This window comes from Nomia melanderi, chromosome 3 (assembly GCF_051020985.1).
Source record: "Nomia melanderi isolate GNS246 chromosome 3, iyNomMela1, whole genome shotgun sequence".
NCBI classification, from domain to species: Eukaryota; Metazoa; Arthropoda; class Insecta; order Hymenoptera; family Halictidae; genus Nomia; species Nomia melanderi.
Genome location: NC_135001.1, coordinates 14,152,394 through 14,177,953, shown reverse-complemented (window position 1 = coordinate 14,177,953; position 25,560 = coordinate 14,152,394). Strand labels below are relative to the sequence as shown.

The window sequence follows — 25,560 nt, the reverse complement described above, 5'->3', positions numbered from 1 at the left end:
ATATAAAATCTCAGAATCAAAGTAACAGCGTGCTGTAGAATTATCGAGACAAGATCTTCAATTTGATTGACACATACAAAAATTCCGTCATAAATAAATAGCAAATCATCATTTCTAAGAGACTGGATTCAACTTATGGCATACACTTATCTAACATCAAGCAGCTAATATGCAACACCGATAAATGTATTAATTAACACGTCAATTGCGAAACCTGTTTAATCGAAGTAATTTTCTTAATAAAATAGGAACGAAAAGTCGAGATTTTTCATAGCGTTTATTCTTTTAACATATTAATTATAAAATAAACACTCATCAAAGTCCTATATAGTCAAAATGGTTTTCTTACTAAAACAGAAACTGAAAGATTACAATTTTTAAATCAAATTTTCCATCAACCTTTAAATTTGAAAATTGTGTCATCCGAATTTGTGTAACCCGACGATGAACTCGTTAAATGTATAATATTATTTCTTTAATAAAAAATGTTAGTTTATTAAATCGAACGGAACTAATGTATCAAACTAATGCTCACTAAAGATCCTGCTTGTCGACACCCAATTTGCGGATCGACTGCGTTGACCCCGACCGAGCGTTAGACTGTTAATTGAGGTGGCGTTAATCAATTCCGTAGAAATCGTGTAAGACAGCGTTAACTGGCGCTTTCATGCGCTTTCCAAACAACTTCGATCAACTTCCATGCGTTTCGCGCATGTAGATTTAATCGTCGTCTCATTTAAACCGAAAGGCGGTAGGTTTAACCACCTTGGCACCTGACCGAGACAGCTTTAATCACTGCGCCGAGGTAGCATTAATCAATCCGTACGCCTTGTTAGGCGCATTAACTGGAGAAAGTCATTCGGTAAATTATAATTCTTGGTTGCTTAAATATATTCTTCCTCGGTATCAATCACTGTGTGCTTTTCTTATAAAATATGGGCTATATTTTTCTTTCAATTGCTTGATCTGAATTTTCAACGACTCTTTTTACCCTCGACCAATTCATTAAATATTTTTCAACACGAAACTCCAATTACAGACTCTTACCGTGTATCGTCAGGTTACTGTTAAATTGTACCATTAGGTCCTATTAATTTCTAGTTCAAAATATTCAGGGTATTTTAATTTCTTTTTCTGTTTAAGTTTTACGTGATTAAAATATTAAATCGTACAAGAGGACGACGAAGCTTATCTTTGAGTTAAGTAAATGCAACGTAAGAACAGCAAGGAAAATGAAGGAAAGCTGAGATCAGCTGGCCTGTCGCAAGAATTAGCAGATTACGAAACAATTGCTGTAATTAATGTACAGCTTTGTTGGTGTTATTGTTTAGCTGAATTATTCTGTAATTTCTGAGGTGGTTATGCAAATAGTAGCGGACAAGTTTCCGGGCATACAGCTATAGTCGGCACTTGGAAGCACGAGACAGCAAGCAGAATTTTCCTGGATAATTATTATGATGATATGTTACGTACTCTTACTTGTAAACAGAATGTGTTACGTGGTGCACATACAACAATTGCAACGTTGGTATAAATTATTATTCAATGCATCCGGAGAGTATTCCAGCAACTTCTGCATCCCAATAATTTTTTACTACAACACAAAATAAAGCTCCAACATGAACACCGACAATAAAATAAACAATTCCGACATTGATGAACTTTCAACGACACTTAAAAACGCGTACAACAGTAGAATTGGATATTCAGCACTCAGTTCGATTCGTAAACAAATATTTATTTTAATTTGACTAATTTAGTATTAAATGAAAAGTTAACCGATTCAATACCGATAATTTAAATATACTACAGTCTAGTGCAACGGATACCTTTTATTTTCGTTGGTAAATTACTTTTTCGTTCCATTTAATTTACAAAATATTAATGTATCGTTGCAGTCAATATTTCATGTTTCGACGAGTCCCTTTTTCAATGTGAATTCCTAATTCTCGGGTTTATTAAAGCTAGTCTTAAACTCGAACAACTGTCGTTGAATGAATATATATATATAGCGGATCCTTTAATGAATAATCTAACGAGTCCGTCGTAAGCACGTACGTACGTCCTGTCCATCCTAACCGCAACTGAGTCGCCAACATAATCTGTTTTGCATATTTCGAGATGCGTACGGTGCGGGTCGATGTAAATGCGTGCGGTGCTCCGCCAAACGTTACACGGGTCTGGCCGAATATTCACCGGAGGCCACTAATTAAGTCGAAATATTCGTCCATTTAAATACAGTTGCAGCTGAACGACGGTCAACTTAACGGTGACGCGGGGAACGTAAACGCGTCTTGGAGCTCCTACACGCGCGTGCGGGGGTATGTGTATGTGCACGAGCGTGCTCGACATTTCGCCGCCCTCGAAATGCCGTCCCTCTATATATATATAAGTTCGTCGTTTATTTTTCAGCACCCGTTACACCAAAACATTTTCATATTCCCCCTGCGTCGCTCGACTAAAGCGTAGCCGCTAATTATTATTCAAATAAATATTGTCGTACGACGATCCTCTCGGGAAACCGCTACCGGAAGTCAAAAATAGTTTTATTCTCGTTTTTCAATATTGTACATTTTAATTTAGTAGCAATATGTTTGGTTGACATATTGCGTACTGGTTAATTTTCGGGAAACTGAATTGTGCGGATGCCGATTTTCAGTGAAATCAACTTATATCGCTGTGTATGGAAAAATTTAAGTATCATATTGTTATATAATATATTTTAAATAGATAATCAGTTCTAATCAAATTTAATGTTTTTTTAAAAAATGCTGTAGTAATTAGGAAAGTTACATAGTTGAGTGTCTTTATATAAAAACGAGATTTCTGGTTACCAATATGCAATGTATTAATATTTAGTTCAATGAGTTTTGGTAACAAACGTTGCATCGGAGTGTAACATTAGATTTATGGAAATTTATTGTATACCTTATTTAATTGTTTGTATTTTAAGAAAATTGGTGTTCGTTCATTTGGATCTTGACAATTGGGGTTTTAAAAGCTGACGATCGGGACACATATTGTCGTTTAATCGGATCAATCAAAATCAACTTAAACTGTTGTCAACTAACGCTTTTGAAGTTCGATATTCGTCCGATTAACTGGTTCCATAAATTTCGTGCGAAGTGAATTTATTAAAATTCAAAATGAAATTTACAGATCACTTTTTCGGTTATAGCGCTATATTTTTTGGCTCCGTGTTTTCCAGTGGGAACGCGTATGAAGTCATTTGTCAGATCGCACGAGCGTATATTAATAACTCTGCATAAAGGTCACACGGAAAAATAGAGGTTGCGTAAAAGCGTGCTTCGTGTTAATAGAAAACCGGCGTTTCACGCGCAACGCAACATTTGCACTTTCGTGGGGAATGGAAGAAGAAATGCGCGCGGTTACGAAAGGTCGCGGCTGTAAACGGATAAATCATCCATTACGAGCGGAATGATTCGAGAAAACCGGCTGGCAGGCATCTCGTGTCGGATCGTCGCAACAAAACAAACCGAAGGCGATTTAGCTTGCCGTTTTTAAACGGTTCGGTATCGAGGGGCCGCGCAAGAAGAGCACGGGCGCTCCATTAATGACGAGCATTCCTCTAGGAGCATCCTTGAGTCGAAATTGATCAACCATTAAACAGAAAACACTGAGAAACGATAGAAGAACGACGAGCCAAGTTTTTTTAAACTACAATTACAAGCCTCGACAGAGTGGACGTCGATCGTAGATTACATCTATCGATCGGTACGCTCGAAAAAATTTATACACGATTGTTACGAATGTTTTGTGTCCAGACGAGATATTCTTCTTATGATTTTTATTCTAGTTTTTTCTATTCGGTACTAAAGAAAAACGAACGAAATGTTTGTGCATTTATAGGACATTTGAAGTAAAATCGGACAGAATGCATACTATCCGAGAAAGTATCTTATAATGTAGTGCTTTTTGTAATATGTATTAGAAAAAGCCATTTTCTATCGTAATACTGTTCTTCTAATTCTGATATTGAGAATTTGAATTTGAATAGATAGTCTAGTGATTGGTATAATTCGTATTCGTAAAATCAAGTTAAATTTAATCCTGAAATGTACTGACGATGTTTTAATCTGTAGCAGATTATTTCAAATTATTATTCAAACAATAATACTGCGCGCAAGTAATTTGAATTTTCTAGGAAAATGTATATTAGAGGGACAATTCTTGGCCACGAATATTGTTTCTTGATTATTTCTGCTCGCAGTTGAGTATTTAGACTTGTTTTCTAAAACATGGCAAATGAAAAATATTAAGCGCGTAATAGTAAGTCGGTTTTATTTGTTCATGCAAAGGGAATTTTGTATTTTTGCTCGTCCAGAACTTCCAGAGGAATTTCTTGAGTATCGTACCGGTCTTCTGGTGAACGTGGTTCACGAGTAGAAACTTCGTCTTCATTTCTTACAGAAACGATGCTAGACATTCAGGAACGAGTATACCGTGCACTGCCTTCTCACGGGAGCACGCTGCTTCCTATCGTATTTTCCGCTCCCATATCCATTTTGTTTCGGCTAATTAAGATATAAGCATTCAACACAATGTGTCCGGTGTATTGGGTGCTCACACTTTGTACCTTGACTGTTTACTTCCGTTCGTGAAATTACAAAATTATAAGAGTTGCGCAAGTCGATGCTTCACCACGTTCCCAGGAATATTGTCCCTAACTACCAGGCAGAAATCTTTACCTGTATGCAGGTATTAATTATCGAGCGTAAGGTAACTTTATGAGTATAATCATATTGCTGTTTGAATGAACTTTGCGATAAACCTTGATTCCGGTACATAGTTTCCTCGTGGAACGTTATTATATGCCTGTGTTACACGATATTCAGAAGTAAAATTTTTAATTGTTTACTGTAGTCACGCTCGTAATTAAATTCAGAATATACAGAAGCTTGTTTCGTTGTACTTCCAATGTAAGTCTCATGCGTTACTTCGTTGAATTTTTCTGTATTCGTGATTCCATTTCTCGCAATGAAAAGATAAAGGTGTAGTGTACACATAGTTATTAGCACACCACTTTATCATTCGATCATTATACAAAATTGTATGTGAAGAGAGTAACGTAGAAATACATGAAATAGCGACGAATCGTTTCATAAAATGGAACTCAATTCGATCATCTTCAACTTCAATTCCGAGCGAGGCTTTCTCGATATTCTGTAACATAAAGACCTTGAATGTTCTCGCTATTCTACTCATTACTACGGGTAGTTGATTGTTTGTCAAACGATTAGGTGGCGTTTCGTAGCTCGTGTTGGAGGCTTCTCTTCGAGCCGTGACTTGCTAAGAGAACGAGTTTCTATTTCCGAGTCTCGTTTCCCGGATAATCATGCTAGGTAATTTCATAGGAGCGAAATAGTTTCCCGGAGATCTCGCGAGCAGTGAAAATATGCTTATTCCGTAATTTTCTAATATTTGTACACGATGTACGCCGTTACGCTCGATTAAATGCAATTACGAAAATTGCCATACACATTCAAAAGTTCGCCACGTTAAACACACTTGGAACCATTAAGCGAATGTAAAATGGAAGAAGTAATTACTTTAAGAGGAATTTTATTCGTTTTGCAAGCGTTTCACGCAAGCAGCTGCTCGCGATAGTAATTTCACTTGAAACTGTTTCACGGCACCTTACGTCGAATATCGAATACCCCTGTATCTCCGTTTCTCATTCTTTTTTTTCGAGCTCCCTCTCTCTTCCTTTTCCATCCAGAAACTTCGCCCGGAAGATGAAACGACTGCTTCCACTTCCCTAGATAGATTTCATTGGATGGCATCGATGACATCGTTTCCACTTCCACGATAGAGCTTTTTGAGCGACAAACAGAAGCACGCGGAACGTAGAGCGCGTCTTATTCTGTAACGGAAACACAGGCAACGCCTTGTTTTACATCCCTTTGTGCGGGAAAACGTTACGGAGAAAATTGTGAAGTGATTCTCGCGATTGCCCATAGCCGAAGATTTGTTTGAATCGAGAAAGAGACTTCTATTGGTTACGGTCGAAAAATTGTCTTGTTTTTGGCGATATCAAACGACAGGATCACGGCGAAGACTGAAGCTAATGAACATTTGAATGTTCAGAAACGGATGTTTAAGTCAGGGTCGATTAAAAAACTTAAGAAATAGTTTTGAATTGATTAGTCAACGACCCCAAATACGAATTTCCCTTTAACCCATTTGCATCATTAACGTGTACATATGCTCAATTTTGTTGGTCATTGCCACAAGAGAATTGAGTTTTTATATTGAATATAATATAAAAACACGAAAAGTTACAAAGTTCCCATCATTACTATCAAAATTTACGGGACATTTTCCAATAACGACATCAATTTCATCAAGAAAAACTGAAAAGCGTTGTGTCGTTTGCTTAAATTGAAAAGAAGGAAGAGAAACAATTGATCAGTGTGAAAATTATGAAGCAGCTTTGCGCATTGAACACTTTAAATACTATCATACTGCACAAAATAATTAATGAACATCAACACCGCATCTTGGCGATTCATTGTTTCTTACGTAAATTTTGTTATATTTTATATATTATTTTATATTATTTTTTTTCCATTTCTCATTACAGAATGCTGAAATATGAAGTTCTCTTTACTTGTTGTAATTTCTCTACTTAAATAAAATGAAAAACAGAAATTGCTGATAATTGTCATCCTTTTCATACTTCTTTATGATACAAAATGGATTAAATCGAATACAACCTCGCGTACGCATGGCCACAGGAATCGTTGCCTCTAATTTTCGTCGGCGTTGCGGTCGCGGTGTCTGGCTCGTGTCCTCCTTCATAGCCGGCAACGACGTTTCCTTATTCTTCACCGACGGAACCAGATTTGATTCCGCTTGAATCACTGACTCCGACATTTCCGCAACGCCTCTCGGGGATCGACCCAGTAACGTATACGTACACGCGGCGCAATTCGCTGGGGAAATTCAGTCGTCTATTCCGTCGGTGCGTAAACTTTTGCGAAAGGATCCTCCATCTGTCGATTGGCGCGGGGGAAAGAGAAAGATAGGAAGAGGCGAGTGAGCGCGCGCTCTGGGTGACCCTATGGGACCCGACCGGCTGAACGGGAATACCCATTCCCGGGGAACGGCAGGGATTGCAAAATCAGCGGAACACTGGATTTACAATCGACAAATGTGATTCCCAGCGAAATATCTGTATTCCCAGGAAGAATGTAAAACGTTGAAAAGCAGGTAACGTTATGCGTGTTTTTCTCCCCTTTTTCGCTCCGCGGACCGCCACGCCGGCCCGGAAATGTTTTATCGCGGCCACGCCGGCCGGGAACGACGGGACGTAATTATTTGAAAGAGACGCGTGAACCATTTTGTCGTAAATATCGCGTACCTACATTGAGCTATTCTCTTGTTTCTCGCGGAACCTCGCCGGAATTGATGGCTCATTCGGGGTAATTTGTTTCGTGAATTACCTGGCAGTATTCGGATGATCGTGGGAGCTGCGCCTCTTTGTTCGAAGAATTTTCGTTGTTGAAGTATCGACAGTGGCACGTTCGTGTTTCCGATAGTGTTTGCTTGCTAATTCAATTGTAAAGCTTAAAATCGTGTAGTTAGGCTAGGCATAGTAAAAATATCACTTTTATTTTAAATTCCTTCTGTATTGTGATTGTTATTACGTAATTTACATTTTAAGATGAATAAGGTGACCGGATGTGTCTTAAGATTACAAATTCTATTGTTTACATGGACCACTATTTGTGAATGCTAAATATATTTAATTTGTGTTATATTTGATCAAGCGTTTGCATGGTTCAAATAATGTCAATCGAAGATTTACTGATATCTGCGTTCTCTGAGTTGAATACGATTCATATTTACTATGCTCTCTACTTTCTTAAGATTGCTATACATTTACGATTTCGAAAAGAAACCAAGAGTAAAAATATGCGGCTCAGGGGTTGATCTTTTCCTACTACAGCCTTCGATGTGTTAAAAAGCATACGGGGGATGCTTGTGACCAGCCCGCCGCTTCAAGCACGTATGTTAAGATCGTGTTTACCCGAGCCGAACTCCCTGGACGGCAATTGGCGCGCCGATTTCCCCAGAAATCCTGTCATAAGGCGACATACCCGCGAAATCCACTTTCCCTCCTTTAGGAAGTTCTTGTCCGTATCCCCTTCGGTTTCGACTAGACTGGCGTTTCCGAAAACGACCCTCCAATTTCTGTTGTTCGATTCCGTAGAACGGGATTTCACCGTTCTATTCACTTGACGCTGAAAGTGTCCTGGAATTGGAAAATCGGAACTTCAGGAATCCCGAGCACGCGTGCTTAATTAACCATCAGCTCGACGTGAAGCGCGACCGCAATAGAGGCCTTTTCTAGTCTCCATTAGTTTCGACCGGAGAATTCCGTTTTTAATGTGCAGTTCGTAATTAGATTATAATTTACGTTAACGTGATGCCAGGTTTTTGTATCAAACATTCGAAGCTGCGGTGGGAGGATTCAATTATTCAACTGTTTGCGAAGAATGGGGTATCTGAGTAGGTATACATATTTTAAAATTTTCGTCGTTACAGTTTTCAGCTACAAATTCCTTTCGCTGCAATTTAAAGATTAAATTACGTCGGATTTCTATTTTCTGAGCCCCTTCTGGCCGCTTTGCGTTTTCAAGATAAACGATTTATGCAAACACACTGCAACATTGAAATTTGAAAACTCGCACACGTTGTTTGCATAAGAGTTAAACAAGGAAAAATCGATTCGTAATGCATAATTTAGTTTTCTACAAAAAAAACGGTTTTCAAAGCTTCCGAAAAATGTCGACTGCAATGGTTAACACAGCTGAAGAGAAACAATGCTAGCCGTTTTTTCAACGCTTTTTTAAAATCATTATTCCGGTGATTATCGAAGTTTGTGGGAGCGATTCAGGCTCTCGAAAAGCCGAGCCGGCTGGGAAATATTCCTGCAGAACGGAAGCCCGCGCGAAAGTTTCACGATTTCGGCTTCATGTTTCGCGGGACGGAGCCTTTCTTGATCGTTCTTAATTATTTGGCAGGAAAAACGCGGCGGAGAAGGATCGTTAGGCGCCGTGCCTCGGAGCTGGTCTTTTAAAGAAAAAAAAACAGCCGAAAATGTGCTTCGGGTGAAGCTAGAACACTTGACGAGCGGAAAGGGGAGGAAAAAAACGAAGCGTTAAGCAAGGGAAACGAACAGAATGTGGAGACTGCGCAGGGTGCGCGATCCATGCTTATTGGGGATGATTAAATACCACGATAATTCACGTCGCAGGGTAATATTTTCATCTTACTGCTCCACATTCGGGGAACGCATGGAGAACCACGAACAAACAGATAATATTTTGAGAATCTGTGTCATTGCTGGAATTAACGAACAATATAAAAATGAACTTTATAACACTACCTTACCAAACACTGATAAAATTTTAAAGAACTTTCATCAACTGATTCACTGTCTATATCCATTTTATCATTTCTTTATTCAATTGATTCCTCAAAAATCCAACCGATAAGCTAACTATTATCATGAATACTTGGATTATTTCTTCTTCGCCAATGAAAAGATCGTTGCTGTCAGGAAGACACCCGAAAAATGATATCCGACCGTTTAAGCGTAAATACGTATGTGGAACGCTGCCGTGGAGGATAAGCCGCGCGAAACCAAAGGCGATTCAAGGCGGAGCAAGAAAAACGGCAGGGTCGAAGGATAAAGAGGGAAAAAGACAAGCGGGAAGTAAAAAAACTGGAGAGATGGAGGAAGGGGAGGAGGCCTTCACTTCGCAAACTAAATCTCGAAGGAGTTCAAAACACCAAGGCTATTCTGCGCACGTATCATTGCTCCCACCTACAGCCCCTTCCGACCCTCTTCAACCCTGTTCGCCCCTGTCTCTCAACCCCTTCCAAGGAGCGGCCGAAAGAGACGGAACGCTCTATTCTCGCATATTTTCATCTTTTTTCGCTCCCACGCCCAGTGCCCGACCGAACCCGGCCAGGTTTCTTCCTCGTCGCGGTATCGCGTCTCAGACATGAAAACGGCCGGTCGGTGCTGCCCGGAACGTTCCGGAGCTTTCTAAAAGATGCAGGCGTCGGCCCTGAGCTGTGTACGTGCACACGGACGCGCGGTCGTGCCGCCACCGCCGCCATCGCCACCCCTAAAACCCCTAACTCGCTCTCCCTCTCCGGGGAAAGTATTTCAGACCTTGAAAATGTACGATATTCGTTGGCGAAACTCCGAGGGCGAGTTTCAACGAATCGATAACCGCGTAGGTACGTACCTACACGCAATACCCGGACTACACCGGCGTTGCTCCACGTGCACACGCGAAATTTCTTTATGGAGAAGACACCGAACGGGAATAACAGCGGGCACTGTTGCTGGATTGTATTTACCGATCGAGTTTACATCGGATTTCCCTTTCTTTTATCGAGTACGTTCAGTTTTAACCCTTTGCTTTAAAATGTCGTGTCAGACTCTGGTGAAGATTTTAAATGGAATGCAACAAGCATAAACATTACTAGACTCTTTATTCTTATCACTTATTCTTATCACTTATTATACTTTAGAGTAAACATAGACATAGAATATGCTTAGAATTTTTCTCTTTTCCCAACAAATTATTAATGACAAAGTAGTTGTATCAATCATGGTTATGGTATGTTATAAGACAAGGGGATGAAACGATATTTATTCGTTCCCGCTAGAAGTAGGAAGTAGATTTAGAAGTAAATGGACTATAAGAATTAATATTTTTACACTTAGAGGTAGAGGAGTTTTAACTATACACGATCGACTTTGATCGCTTTGACCGCTGTGGATTGAACAGATGCAGTGAGATACTTTCAAGGTCTGGGAGGAACATTCACGTTTAACTTCATTTGATTTAGGTGTATGCAATGTTTGACAATTTGAAGAAATGTACGTATAAAGAGTTCAGTTTGCAACATCTTCTGTATAGCAATTGAATCGTTTTTATTGTCTTCGTCATTTTTGGTTCTATGAATCAGCATTTCGAGCGGGTATCAACAATTTCTCAGCTTCCCCGCGAGCTTATTCGGCTCGTTTGACCGGCTGCTGAATGGAAAATGCGGAACCTTCCATCATTTTACGTTCCCCCCCGAGGCATTCTAGTTTATACTGAATATCCGAAACCCTCTCTCTGAACAATTTACATACATCATCCGATGTGACGTTAATTGACATTAAATGACGAGCAGGCAACGAAACTAAATAAGATACCCTGTACTTCTGAAGTTCGCCGCGCGGCCAACTTACTCGGGAACTAAAGCTGCGGTAGTTTGTACTTTATCATGCTTACCAAAACGTAACGGAAACCCGATTCGAAGGACTTTTTCATTTAAACCTTTACGGAAGAATAATGTTGGAAGAAGAAAGAAATTTTTGTTTCTTATTGGACGTTGTTGATCGAGTAATAACAAGTTTCGAATCGCACGAACGTTTGACGTTATTATTAAATTAATAATTAAATTTAGAAATCAATTCGATTACTTGGCACAGACGAATTTAGACGATTTCGAAATTGTTAAAATGAAAAATCAGAATATTTGAAACTGTGGAAGCTAAGACTAAGTTTTAAACAGTTAACGGTGTTTGACGAGTACATATACTCGCCACGAGAAAATGATTAATATTTGCGTAATAACGAGTACACACGGCACGTGAAAGAATTAATTATCTTCCGTTATGAACACTGAAATTTTTGTAACCCTGGTGAATTTTCTCTTTCAAATTCTTTATTTGCCTCTGTAATTAAGGACAAGCGAGACCAGTGTAAATACTCATCAAATATCGTTAAGATATTAAGTAAACCATTCGCGTTGATATAAAAAAAATAGTATAACATGTATTTAAAAGAAAATGTAATATAATACCCTGCAATAATTGTATTACAATACTATATTTGAACTGTTTGAGTGCCACAGATCTTTACAAAAACCCGGTCAAAAAGTGCCAAATGGCGCGATCGCGTTTTCTATTTCCAAGCAGGTAATGACAAAAATAAAAATAAATAATTAGGAGGAAAACAAATAAATAAACTTAATTTGATTCTACGAACCGATAAGTTGGCACTTTTAAACAGTGTACGCTTGGCACTCAAACGATTAATAATGCGACAAGAATATCCAGCTTTCGTGAGGTCCTTTGAGCAACCGCCAGCTTCGCTTTCCCTTTTCTTCGTCGAAGCGAAAACAAAAATCGATCGGACAACAACGTTCTCAGTTTTTCCATAAATCTTTTATTATTCTAATTTCTATACGTCTCGTCTGTATTATAGATCTCACACAATAATACCAGCGGAACGGCACAAGGATAAAATTAAAGTTTCGCTGAATGTTTCGTTTATCGTTTTACTGTTGACGCTTAAGCGTACCGAGTAATAAGTATATCGATGTATCGATGGGGCGATATTCGGCGATCGAGATCGGCGACTTCGATCCGAAGAAATTGTTAATCTCTTCAGGGAATGAATTTTTTTTTAAAACAAACACAGATGATTCTAGCTTTCGATTGGTTACAGTTTGTTTCTTTAAAACTGATACGAATTGAACAATACGAAGACGGATTTATGAAAAAAATACATAAATAAACATATATGAAGCATACATATATAAAGAGAAAGTGAGTGCCCGTTTGAAGGACGTTAATGTTAGACTAAAATCAAATGTATATATATATATCCCAGTATCCTCGAAGAGGTAAGTATCGTCATGGTTTCAGAAATATCAGAAGACCGCGGGCGGCAAGGCCCAAGCGGTTTGCGCGTTCCGCGAACAGACTTTGGGGAGGTAATAATTTTATAATTCGTGCTCACGGGTTAATCCAGCGGCGAAGTTCGCGAAACGAGAGACCTCCGATGGTGCCCGGTTACACACGAAAGCCAGAGAGTAGTAGAAGAGAAAAGGGGAGAGAGAAAGAGAGAAGGGTGCAAAAAAAAATACTAGTTGGTCCACTAATTGGGCAATTCAGTAAATCTTTGGCGAATCTTGAAATTTCGCCGGAAGTGCCGCGAAGAGTCTTTCTCGGAGGAGGGAGACCGGGGCCGGGCGGTCGGCGAGGGAATGAAAAGAAGTTTAAGACGAGTCTGTGGGAAAGTTGGCGGCAGAAGTTGGATGACCGGGGCCCGGCCTGTACGGCGAGGAACGAAGTCGAGCAAAAATTAGTGTCGCGTAATTAACTCCGAAGAATAAATTCGCATTAAAGCGGCGGCCCGGCGGACGCCCAATGAGAAGAACGGACACGGAGGAACGAAGCAAAAATCGCGGCTGTAAAAATTAACCGTTTTAAACGTCCCGCCGAGTAACGAATGAACCTTCAGGCGCACTCTTCTTCGAGAAAAATAGGGTGAAACGATTTACTCGACTACTCGCGCTAGCCGTTCGCCATACTTCCCGTCTGTTCCCTGGTTTCTTCCCTCCTAAACATTCTGTTTATGTGTTACACTCGACTCGGAACTAATGATTCCGCGGAAGAGAGTCGTGACAGATGGTAATCGCGTTTTCTCTGAATCAATAGGGGAATGTTTGTTTCCCTGAAATCTTTAGAATGGTTTGGATTATACAAATTGAAGGTTAACTTTTGCTTCTGTTTATAGATAACGTTATTCAGTTACAGCCTTTATTGAATGGAAGTTAAATTCTTAATTTAAAATTTTAGCGACAATGATTATAGAACTTATAGATTATAGAAGAGTTTTAAAATGATTTTTTATTGATTATAATATGACTTTTTATGTATTTGGTACCGTCGATTGAATGTAAGTAAAAATTAAGTCGACAGGATTATAATAATTTTATAATAGGATTATTATGTAATATAATTACATTTTAGAAATTTCTAGTTTACTAATATATTCGCATATGCGGCATAGGAAACATTTATTGCCACTTATATTCTTTTGTTTTGAACTTTTAATTTTGCCTCTTCTAATTATGTACTCTAGATTACTGTGCGTTGGAAGAATCCATTTTTTAAAGGAACGCGATTCGTGCATGAAACGCGCACGAATGAATCTTCCGGCTTCAATGGATATTTAACAATGAATAATGAGGCACTTTTATTGTTAATTGCATCAATCACAGACGGAATTACATAACGGAAGACAATTATAAGCAATGTAATAACGAGGTCGATGGACGTAACGATTTCTCGCACAGTATATTCCGGAAATTAATTCAACATGATTATTTAAACGATAATTGCAACTTATAACGTCGTTACAAAATCATTTTATCTTTAAATTTAGATACCATCGTTGAATTATGTAGAAGTGATACTAAAGGGTAAGAGAATTTTTCTTGAAGCAGATATCTAAGAGTAAAAGTTTCTTTCCAGATGTAAATCTTTTAATTAACTCTATCGTCGTTTGGTCAATTACGCCAGCAGAAAGCAGATACATGAAAATGTGAGTGTAACCTATGAAATTACAATTTTATTACCTACGCGGATAATATAATAATATAATCAATAAATTCAAATGATATTAATATAACATCAAGCATGTTAAATATTTATTAACATGTTAAGCGTTTATTGACATGTTTGCGTTTCGCAGATTAACATATTTTCCATCTAACAGAATGGCGAACGTTCACTGTATAATTTCGGATATTTGTATTCCTCGACCGATTTATTTTCTTTAGTAGCTATACTTTTATGAACATTGTGAACAAAAATTCGAATTTCATAATAACAAATTTATTGAAACGATATCATCGCATCGACATCGGTTTCTCTTCGTGCATAATATTTGCGTTTTCAACGGAATACTTTACCTGGTGGCGGTATCGAAAGTAATATTTAACGCGTAAATGTTGCTTTTCGCCGGGCGATAATTAATATGGCAGTATGAGCGCTTAGTTGCAGTGCCATTTATTCATTAACAGGCGCACGTGCTCGTAGTATTACACTGGTACGTGCGGCGCATGTCTAGTTCACTCGTACTACGTATGTTCGGTCTCTCCTCGCCATTCACTGTTTCATACATGCCGTCACTCCCCTCATTCAGTTAATTCACTGAGCAAGCGTTGAATTACGTTTACTACATGATCGTCCTACAGTCGCGGGCAGGTGTATCACATCGCGTACAGGTGATTGTCATTGCAGGTATGTCCATTCATTATATTTTCGTGACACGAATTCTTGAAATAGGTTTTCGTTGATGAATTTCATTCTTGAATCTCTTCAAGGACGAATCTTTTCGTCTGTATAGGCAGAGAAATTGTCAGTTTCTACAATTGCTGTTTGTGCCGTTTAAACGGACACGAAATGGACAATCTAAAGACGGACGAAGGTAGTTATGAGAAACATGTGAAAAAAATAACTATCCATTGTATGGCTTTAATGTGAAGCTAAAATCAATCCTGCACATTTCATTGAATTTAATACCCATTAAGATGAACGTATATCTTCGTTGATCCTTTGAGTTGATCAATCACGGTATTAAAAATATTAAACACACGAATCATTCTTTGACAAAAATTGAGTGTGATAGTGTCGAATAGCTAAACGTTGAAAATAAAATGATATAAAAGGAAAACACAAAAAAATTTGTCAACAGCAAATGCGTCCATTCACAGTTTAATACCGAACGGAGTAGTTGAACATCGAATGAAACTCTGTTACAAAGGGACTGGCAAAGCCTCGAAATAAAATTTAATATTCGTATGAAGGGAACAAAAGATTCCGCGCGGTATTGTCTACCGGATTCCGTGGATCGTGTCCATCTGGTGCTAAAATCCTGTCGGTATCGCGCGAGTAAATACATTGTCCCTGATGTAACGACGGCGGGAGGAGAACGGATTCCAGGACGAAGGTGGCGGCCGCGGTAATGGCATTACGTGCACAATCAACAAGACCGACCTGCAAATTGAGTAACGCCGTAGCGTCGGTTGATATGTATCGCGTCTCGGGCCCGAAATACAAGTCTCTTTGTGTGTATATACACTCACTTTCCTCGCCTCTCACTCTCCCCCTCTATGTTCTCAGCGTTGAGCATTATTCGAATAAAATTTTGTTTGAATAACGATAACGAATAAACGATTAATCGTTATTCGATTGTGTTTTTCTCAAGTTATTCGTTATTCTTGTTATTTGTTATTGGAACTATTCGTGTAGGGAAATTTTATTTGTCATTTCTTATTTGTATTTACAAACATAATTAATAACAAGGCAATGTAGTTTACGTTTCTTTTATTATTAAATGCAGCGTTGAGCAAAAGTTATTCGAAATAACTAATAAAAACTGCAAATGTATTAAATTTATTTACTATCTGTGTCTGATGAATATATTTATTATTTTATTGGCAAATAACGATCAGATTGAATTTGTGCGCTATTCTTTATTCACTTTGGATAACTTTTGGCCAACACTGTTTGTTGCCCTTCGAACTCCGATTTCCACGTTATACCGCCGCGTCTAGCCCTGTTTCCCTGTTGGCTTAGCAGTTTGGTCTTATTTTCCATGGAGAACGAACGCCGTCGCGAAATGTCCGCGTGCCGGGGAAATCGATTCGCGGGAACGCACGCGAGAAAAAGAATAATGTTGATAAACGACGTATTACCTTTTCCGCCATCCGCTGGCGGCGGTTTCTTTCCGCGTCTGTCGTGATTGAATTCGATGCAGAAGGTGTACCGTGAAATGTGCACCACTTGATCGCGAATCGCTTCGTAGAATGATTTTGCGATTATAGAGGACAACAGAGAGACGCGCATTGGCAATGTTTAATTTCTAATGAGACAGAGTGAATTTGTCGATGTCCATTCCAGCGAACGGAGAACGAAATGACAGAGAATAATTCTCAATAATTAGTATTGTATTCTATCTGTTATTGAAAGACGCGTACGTTCAGCAACATCGTTTGGAATTTTCACGCTAAATGTCGAACGTAATTGGGACGATCGACCTCAAGAAATCAATGGAAATTCGAGAATGTATTTGATATGTTAGTTTACACATAGAACTGATAAATATATAGATCTAGTAAATGATGGTACTATCAAGAAAAGAGTAACGTCTGCATAAGTGTACGTGTACGTTGTATCAACGTAAGTCTGAATTCAACAAAAAAAAAAATGAACTTGAAACCAAAATGTCTCCGCTGTCTAGAACATTTTACCGTACTATGTCTTGTTAAATCTTAAATTTTAACGCATGAAATCTATAATCTGTCTATAAGGTCGTATTTTTAATTGATCCATCATGTCAATGACAACAAACTGCATGGAATTATACAAATAATGAACTGTGTTGAAACGAATACGAACAGTTAAACCGAGCCCGAGAGGAATCGTTAGGCACAGTTTATTGCGAGGCAGTTAAAGATACTTAGGGAAACAACGCACGCGAGGACGTCGTAACCCGGAATTTTTGAACAATTAGTGGGCCCATTAAGGGCCCGTATCCGCTCGTGGAACACCCAGGCGTTCGTCTATATCTTCAGATACAGAAAAAATCGTAAGCATGGCGAAGGACGTAACGAGGAGGATAAATACCACCGTCGCATTTTTAATCAGTTCATTCGGCTAAGGTACTTAAAAACTCGCTTCGTCCTGCCAGTTGCAAAGAATTTCGTTCTTAGTCGTTCCTGCAGCTAACGTAACTTACAGGAAGCTGCCCGAAGGAAGTAGTCCTAGAAATCTTCGAATAACCCAGAACTATACTTTGATATTCGAACAAAAGAGAAAGCAGAAGACCTTCGAGTAAAAAAGACTTGGCAAACGAAACTTCGATTTTCAAAGGTTTTGTAAGATAATTACAGAACAGTCGATCCTACATCATGTATCGTATCTATAGATTATAAACATTGAAGTGGCAGTACTAGAATTGACCTACATACAAAAGGAAATTTCAGCTTGTAGTGAAAATTCTTCTGTATACAAGTTGTACAGACAAAATATTGAACGTGACATACAATTGGCCCGAGTTCCGCCAAGTTAAAAGTGCTCAAGGGCAAGGTGACTCGGCCGCACGCTCCACCCTCGGTTCTTCCAGGAAACGTAGTACTGGGACCTGTGTTCCGGGATTTCGTAAACACAGGAAGCCAGCGAAACGAAATCCGACAACAGTGTTCCTTAGATTTCATTCTGTTGCGCCTGCTGTCTTCGTTACGTAGCTCGGCTGATAACAGCAACTCTTGTCCTATAGCTATTGACGCGAGCATCCTGAGTGGAAGAATCTCCTTGCCCCCGTGACTTTTTAGTTCGTCGGAGCTCGGTATAGACGTGATCAACTGTACTAATCACTTTACAAAGAATAACAGAATATTTCTTTTTTCAGTTATAAAGCTTCTTACAACGGAGCAGTAGAGAATGAAGAAATTTTCCACATTATAAATTGAATCAAGCTTCACTGTGTTATTCGCATTGAACCTTTCAACTACGGTGGGATTAGCTTCGAAGCTATACTTCTGTACGGCAGGGTTTGGCGCGTTCTGCGTATCACAAATGTAGCACTGCGATTTGGAAGTAATAGAATTTTCCACTGTGCAATTACGTTATATTAGACTATAATGTGCACAGCTATCGATGGTAGAGAAATAATTGAGCCTATAGTGACGTACCGATCAAAAGATTTTCTTTTTCGATACACGGACGTTGACACGCGGGACATATAATACTCGCTGTTATCGATACCGAAAGGCACGCAGACGCGTTTACAGGGCCGCGGGAAATGAAAAGTAAGGCAGCGCGTATATTCCGTGCTTCTTCATGCGCAAACTGTCAACAAGTAAATTCGAGCAGAAGGCCCGCGCGTGAAACTACTCCACGCGACACCGTCTCCGTCCTGCTCCTTTCCCCGTCCTTTATCCAGCGAACACCACTTTTCCCCCCTGATCTTCCCCCTTTTCTCCTAGGTGGCAGTGTGTAACCGGCACCCGCGAGAATAATGAGAGAAACCCGCGGCCAGACGGCTTCTCATTAAAGACGGCACATTCAGGTGTCAAGTTTGAAATTTTAATTAGTAAAAAACCAATCCAATTCCGCGTCGCGTCTAACCCGAGCCCGCCCCAGCCCCGCGACCCCTCGGTCCCACGGCACTCCCGCCCCCGTTTTCCTTTTTTCCCTCGTTCGCTCGCGTCCCGGCGCGAAGCGACGAGCACGTTCACCCCTCCGAACCTTCGAACCTTTCAATTACCGCCGGATCCGATCGGTTTCTCCTTCAGAGTTATAACTTTTCCGCCCCTCGCGTCCGCGCGTCCCGAGATTCGGCCGCTCTTCCGAAGATTTCCCGCGGCTCTCCGAAGAACACGCGCCGTTCGTATCCATTCGAACGACGGGGACTCTGAATTTTACAACGGCGCGGTGCTACGAATGGTGGACGCTCACCTCGCGCAATCATGTCGTTGTGTGTCGCGCGCATGATAACCCTTCAGAATTCGGGCGAGCCGCTTATTCGAGTATTGGACTGAACGGAAAGTTTCATTGGTGAGTTTAAGGGATGGAAGTGTCTGTTTAAGAAAGATCAATTATTTCGAAATATAAAATATACGTTCTATGACTCTCGAACGTGTATAAAAGTCTTAGGGAAAGGATGAAGTCCTTAAAAATATTACATACATTCCTGAGAATCTGCTTGAGAAATCTTTCTGTTCAATTTTATAACAGATTTTGTTCGGATACATATCGAGTTTTAACATAAATACGTTTGGTTATACTGAACTATGTTTTGTCGTATCATTAGTTTTAAGAATAAATGAAGTTGTTATTTCTGTTAACCCCCTGCCATATGATTTCTTCCTGAACTGCGATCGATTTAACTATTTTGTCATTAATAATTTATTGAAAATAAGAGAAAAATTCTATGGGTGTATGGGTATAACAAAGCATATTCTATGTAAACGTTTGCTTCACAGTATAATCATTGCAAGTGCAAAATTGCACGGAATGCGTACGACACAAAAAATATATAAAATATCTAAAGTTTAGTGCTTTTCGGAAAAGCCATTTTCCATTGTAATTTTGCTTTTCTAATTACGTTCTTGAAAATTTGAATTCGTGTAAATTGATTATTGATAACAGAGGAATGTTACTATTGAATATATACTATTGATAACAGAGGAATGATACGTAGTTTGAATTCAAACAAACTGAATAACATTTGTTTGTTATATTCTATTTAAAATCGTCACCACGGGTCGGACACGATATTTTAGGACAAGGAGTTATAGGTGAGATCTTTAAGGATAAAGATATTCTGTCTATTATTTTATCTCTATGCCATGACAATTAATTTTGAGCTGCATATTCCGTTGGTTTTAATATAAGAGATTTGATGATATGAAACTTGGTTAGTCGACGTATCGTTGCTTGCATTATTTATTTCCATGAATGAGCTCCGTTGCGTCCCTGTTCCGTCCCGAAGACGGTTACAGTGTGCCTGACCTAACATTTATTTCGGATCCAACTAATTCGTTCTCAAATAAACGATTCCATCGTCGGAACTTAAATGAACAATCTGGTGCCTAGATTGCAGTTGCACTTGAGTCTGTCGTGTACACGGTAATGCTGCGTACACGTTCCTCGTTGTATACGTTAATTAATGTTTGCGCTACTCGCGTCTGCAGCTGATTATCCAACTCCGCCGGTCGATCGTTAAGTTTTCGGTATTATTAGTTCCCTATCTTTCCAACGAGTTTTTGGATTTCAACGTGATGAGCTTCTAGTTCCGCTTTATAAAGCAATTTTACAACGCGGAGAATTAAGCGAACGAAATTCCTCTTCGATCCAACTGTCGCTGCATTCTTGCGTCAAGATTTTTCAGCCCGCCGTAACTATCCTACGAAATACCTTTTATCGAGCACGATAAACGACATTTCCGAGATTCTTCCGTCGAACAATCTTGTAAATGAACTTTCACATCGGCTGTGTTTGCTGAAATAGTTTGGGCCGTGGAATCGCAGGAGTTATTGCCTAGCAACGCGGCGCACTTATTTCGGATTATCGAATAAAGTAATCGCTCGCTTAACGATAATGTAGATCCAACTTCTATATACGTCCACATGTAATTCCGATGTATTGGAAATGATTAATAGTTGAACGATTAAATATTTTTGTAAGTCTACACTACTTGTGGCCATTCAACGTGCATGACCAACGTTTATACAAGATCATTCGACTCGGAATTTCGTATTTGATATTAATTATATTCCAAGAATACTTTTGTAATTCGCACAAAGTTTAATTGTAGAAAGGTTAAATATTTTCTATGTTTATACGAATCTGTTTTCAACGCTTCTTTCAAGGACAATACACTTTTTAGCTGAAAACGAGCATAGTCATTTGCGGATACTCTTCTGTTTTTAACCTTTGGCGATTATAATAACGTATTGTTCATATACTGTACCTCGAATGCAGAAAAATAATTTCTTCGGTCTTTTTAGGAGTCACCGTTTATGGAAGACACTTATCGAAGTTATAGAAGAAAAAAGACAGAACTATCTATACGACTTTATTCAACTCGACAATCTCATTTTATCCGTAGGAGTCCCTGTAAAATTTTAATGTCGCGTGTATCGCGTCTGTGAACGTTCGATACAGAGAAGAATTTAGTTCGTGCCTGCTAAGACGCGCCACTTTGATACTCTAAATCTAGGATTCCGTATTAGTAATGCACGGCGCGCGAAGAACTCGGGTTCTTCGAGAAGGGTTGTTTTTTATGATTCCACGTGCACTGTACGTAGTGGTGATTCACTGCTTTTTAGAATATTCGAGTCCTCTGACTTGGAAGTAACGAATATCTCTGAATCTCTTAATATATTGTATATTTATTGCATATTATTATCAATGTTTACAATAATACCATATACACTCACTTTTATCGTATTATTTTATAATGACAATGCGAAGAAAATTTGATTTATTGATTTATTCTCCTCACATATTTCAGATAATCCAAGTATAAGTAACGTAACTCACATTCAAAGGCACCTTTGGAAAAAACATGGACAAGACTAACTCGGAAAAGATTGAAAAATCTATAATGATATAGAAATAATAAAGTTTTAATCCCACATTGCCTATCAAAAAATAGTAGCATGGAATCAACGATTTTCCCTAAAAACTCGTTCGCATTTCCAAATATTTCCGTGTACCACTTGAAATCGTGTAAAATTCGAAAATTCCTGCAAATCTCCGGAAAACGCTGCGCTGATCCTTTAAACGTTAAAGAAGGCAACGCGGAAACGCGCGTTCGATAAATGGATACACCGAAATTCTCGTTTACATGTTAAACCGAGCCGGGGTTATGGGTTCGCGGAGCGATCGTCGAACGCCGACGATTCGCGGCGAGAGGCCGTCGGCCATATCATTTCCACTTTGGTTAAAGAAGTAGCTCACGCACGTAATTTGCATTCAATATTCAGGGAACGCGAGAACTTTCCGCGGGGCCGTCGGTTTCATAAAACTTGAACTACGGTATAATATATGAGGGCGGCTATTTGGTTTAGCTCGCGCCATACAGGCGGATCGCGGGGCGATCAAATTGGCTGTTCGGAGTGGAAAGAAATTATGCAAATGGTACACTTCGGGCCTGGGTTAATATAATCGCGCGTAGGCTTAACGGGACTTCGGCCGGAAGGAATGCCCGCCGTAGCTGCGGACAATATCTGCATAATTAACGCAATCAATTTTTGAGCGCTAAACGGGGCCGTGACTAATTTCATATTCCGTTTGAGAATTAAACACGCGCCGAAGAATAATGCCCTGATGGAATTTAACTAGGCGGGAAACGCGTGGCAGTTCGATTTTCATTTTTCGCTCCCGGTAATATTACGTTCCTTCGTAATTGTGCTCACTTTCTATTATTTAATCCCTCGGACCTGCGATTCTTCCCGCTTTTCCTGCAAAATTTACGAACATGGGGACCATTCTTGAAACGTATCGCCGGACGCTTTTATTTAATTAAATCCGGAACGAAATTGTGCGGTAACGAATAAATAGTCGATCGAAGATGACCCCGCCGAGATAAACACTTATTTTACACGGCGTGCAATGCGTGTATTTTCGCGAGCTTTCCCGCGTTTTATTTTATATTAAAACCGGCGTATTTTACTTAGTAATATTACTAGACCTAACGAGAAATCTCGCTCTCTCCCTTAAGTTTTTAAGTCCACTCCGGTAACAAGAGCACGGGCATTTTCATCAACTCGACAAACAGCCGACAAACATAAACAGCGACGGGCGAGCCGCCGAAAAGTCTCCAAATTTTCGTCCACCTTGGCCTCAGACGATCCACTTCTGGAAATGAAAGAGCTGCTTTTTCCCCAGAAGTCCCGCGGACACGTCGCCGTTTTGATCAGCGAGAAACGACCGAAACGGACGAAAAAAGGCGGTCGAACGCTGCGAAGACAGGGGGAGCCAACGAACGAGGGTGGAGACTGTGAAGCGACGCAACAGCCAGAAGCTCGACGATCGTCCTGTTATAAATTTCAAGAGCCGCTGCAGACAGGCGTTCCATTCGTTCAAGTAGAATCCAGTAGTCATTGAAACGACAAGTTTATTTGACGAGAGAAGAACACATTAATTTTACAATTTGATGCCAGCAAAGAATTATTTTCTCTTTGGCGTCCCGCATCGACAAAAGCGACACATTTGTACCATCATTGAATCACTTTTACACAAACCGGCGGTTCTATGGATTAACTTGCAAGCAAAGAAACCAACGTTGTAACCGCGAATAACGAGTGGATAAACAAAAGTTCGTTTAATTAAGGGTACAACAATTTACCGCCGTGTTCGCGCGGTGATACTTCGCAATCCCGTTGTTAAATGCGCGGTCCAGCCGGTCCACATCGCGTTGCGACGGGACAGCCTCTGTCGTGGAATTTACAATACCGGAAATCTCGCGCGAGAGACCGGAAGAGACAAGAATGGCGTAGAAATTGGCGAAAGAGACAACGGACGAAAGAGAGACACGTTGGACGGAGCTATTAGGCAAAGAGGGAAAAAAGGAGGAAGGAATTTTTCCGGCTGTGCGAAGACTTTAAGCCCGTTTAGACTAGGGGAACGAGCGCTAAACTGACAATAGCACTTTTTTCAGGCTTGCACTGCTACACTTAACAATGCTACAATTCATTCCTGCATATGCTGCGCTCGCGTCTGTCTTTCTCTATCCTTAACCGTTCTACCCAGTCGCGTACACTCAAACGCTCATCCAAATCATTCTTTCGCATCCCGTCACCTCCACCGTCCCCTTTTCCATCACGATCCACCCTCTCCGTCTCTCCTACTGCGCGCGTACACGCTCACACTCGAGTTACATTTTTCACCAGTAACATATCCATCCGCGCGCGAGAGAAACCCTCTGACAGCTTCTCAGGCTATCTCGCAGATCCGGTCTATCCGGCAAGCGACTGTTGAGACAATGAGCAATGCATTTTTCTGATTAAAATTTAGCTGTACCGCCGGTATACATTCCAGGTATCTTACGCGCCAGAGACCAGCGAATCGAGGCGCTTGCATTACCTGTAGCTTTCTGATGAAGCGCTGAACATATCAAAAGTGAGAACGATATTTTGATAGTTTTTAAGCTGAACATTTTAATTAGTGAAATTAATGGAAGTATGCCAGATTTTTGCGAATGATAAGATTTGTCCGAGTAAACATTTAATAACTTTTGGTAAATGGTAAATGAATGATAGGTCAAGCAGATCATTTACAGGTTTCAACTGTCCTGCCTAGGCTGAGGGATCCTCGCCTTAAATATACATAAGAACCAGCTACCAATAGTCTGGACTCCATCGGGACCAAAACTTGCCAGACCTTCTCTTTGATCGACCGTCTGAAAGGCTTGTCCCGATGAGACCTTGACCCTAAGGTCCCATCACTGCTAAGCCCTGGGGTCCTCCTTTCCTTTCGCCTATCCAGGCTGATCAACCCCAGACTTTTCCATCCTCGAGACTTTAATGCCATAGTCTGGACCTGGTCAAGACTAAAAGTCGTTCGACCTTCTCATTGATCGGCCTTCCAAAGACTTGGTTCCGATGAGACCTCGACCCTAGGGTCCTATCACAACTATACTACGAAGACCTAGAAGCTTTGGCGGTCGTTCAGGTTGAAGAATTCCCACGTTGCTTTCTTTGACACCTGGGTATCATAATCTAGACCTGTCCTAGACTTTTCGTCGCCCATATTCTTTGCTTGCTAATTCGATACTTTGTCCCTTGTAGTTCTCGAATCGTACATTTTCAGGAAATAGGATAAAGTTTTACAATGTTATTTGTTCTCATTTATCCTATACCTCACCACGTAGTTGAATCATGTTCCTTCATTGTTAAAACAAATACTTGAATATCCAATGATAAATCTTACACTCCCAAGTTCAACATCTACAGATTTTGACAAAGAGCTACACAAATGATGCGGGTGTTGGGGCGATGCGATTGAAATGAAGGCAAAGGCCTCAAGGGAGGCGAGCGTGCCGCCATATTGTAACTTCAAAGAATGTACGCTCTGGTCAAAATACGCGTCAATTTCTGAAGCCTCTCTTCGCAAAGAAAAGGAGCTTTATTCCTCTGTAGCGTCAGAAGAGCTCC

General features: G+C 39.9%; 1 protein-coding gene across 6 annotated transcripts in view; it reads left to right on the top strand.

Moving 5' to 3' along the window:
• LOC116432885 (uncharacterized) overlaps window positions 1-25,560 on the top strand; it is a 371,135-nt gene that overhangs the window by 265,753 nt on the left and 79,822 nt on the right. The window contains exon 1 of one of the 6 annotated variants that reach the window (XM_031990353.2): window positions 15,075-15,133. The exons of the other annotated variants lie outside the window; for them this stretch is intronic. The gene's annotated coding sequence lies outside the window, so the exon portion shown is untranslated. Of the gene's footprint in view, window positions 1-15,074; window positions 15,134-25,560 lie in introns of those variants that run through there. 6 annotated transcript variants of the gene reach the window in all.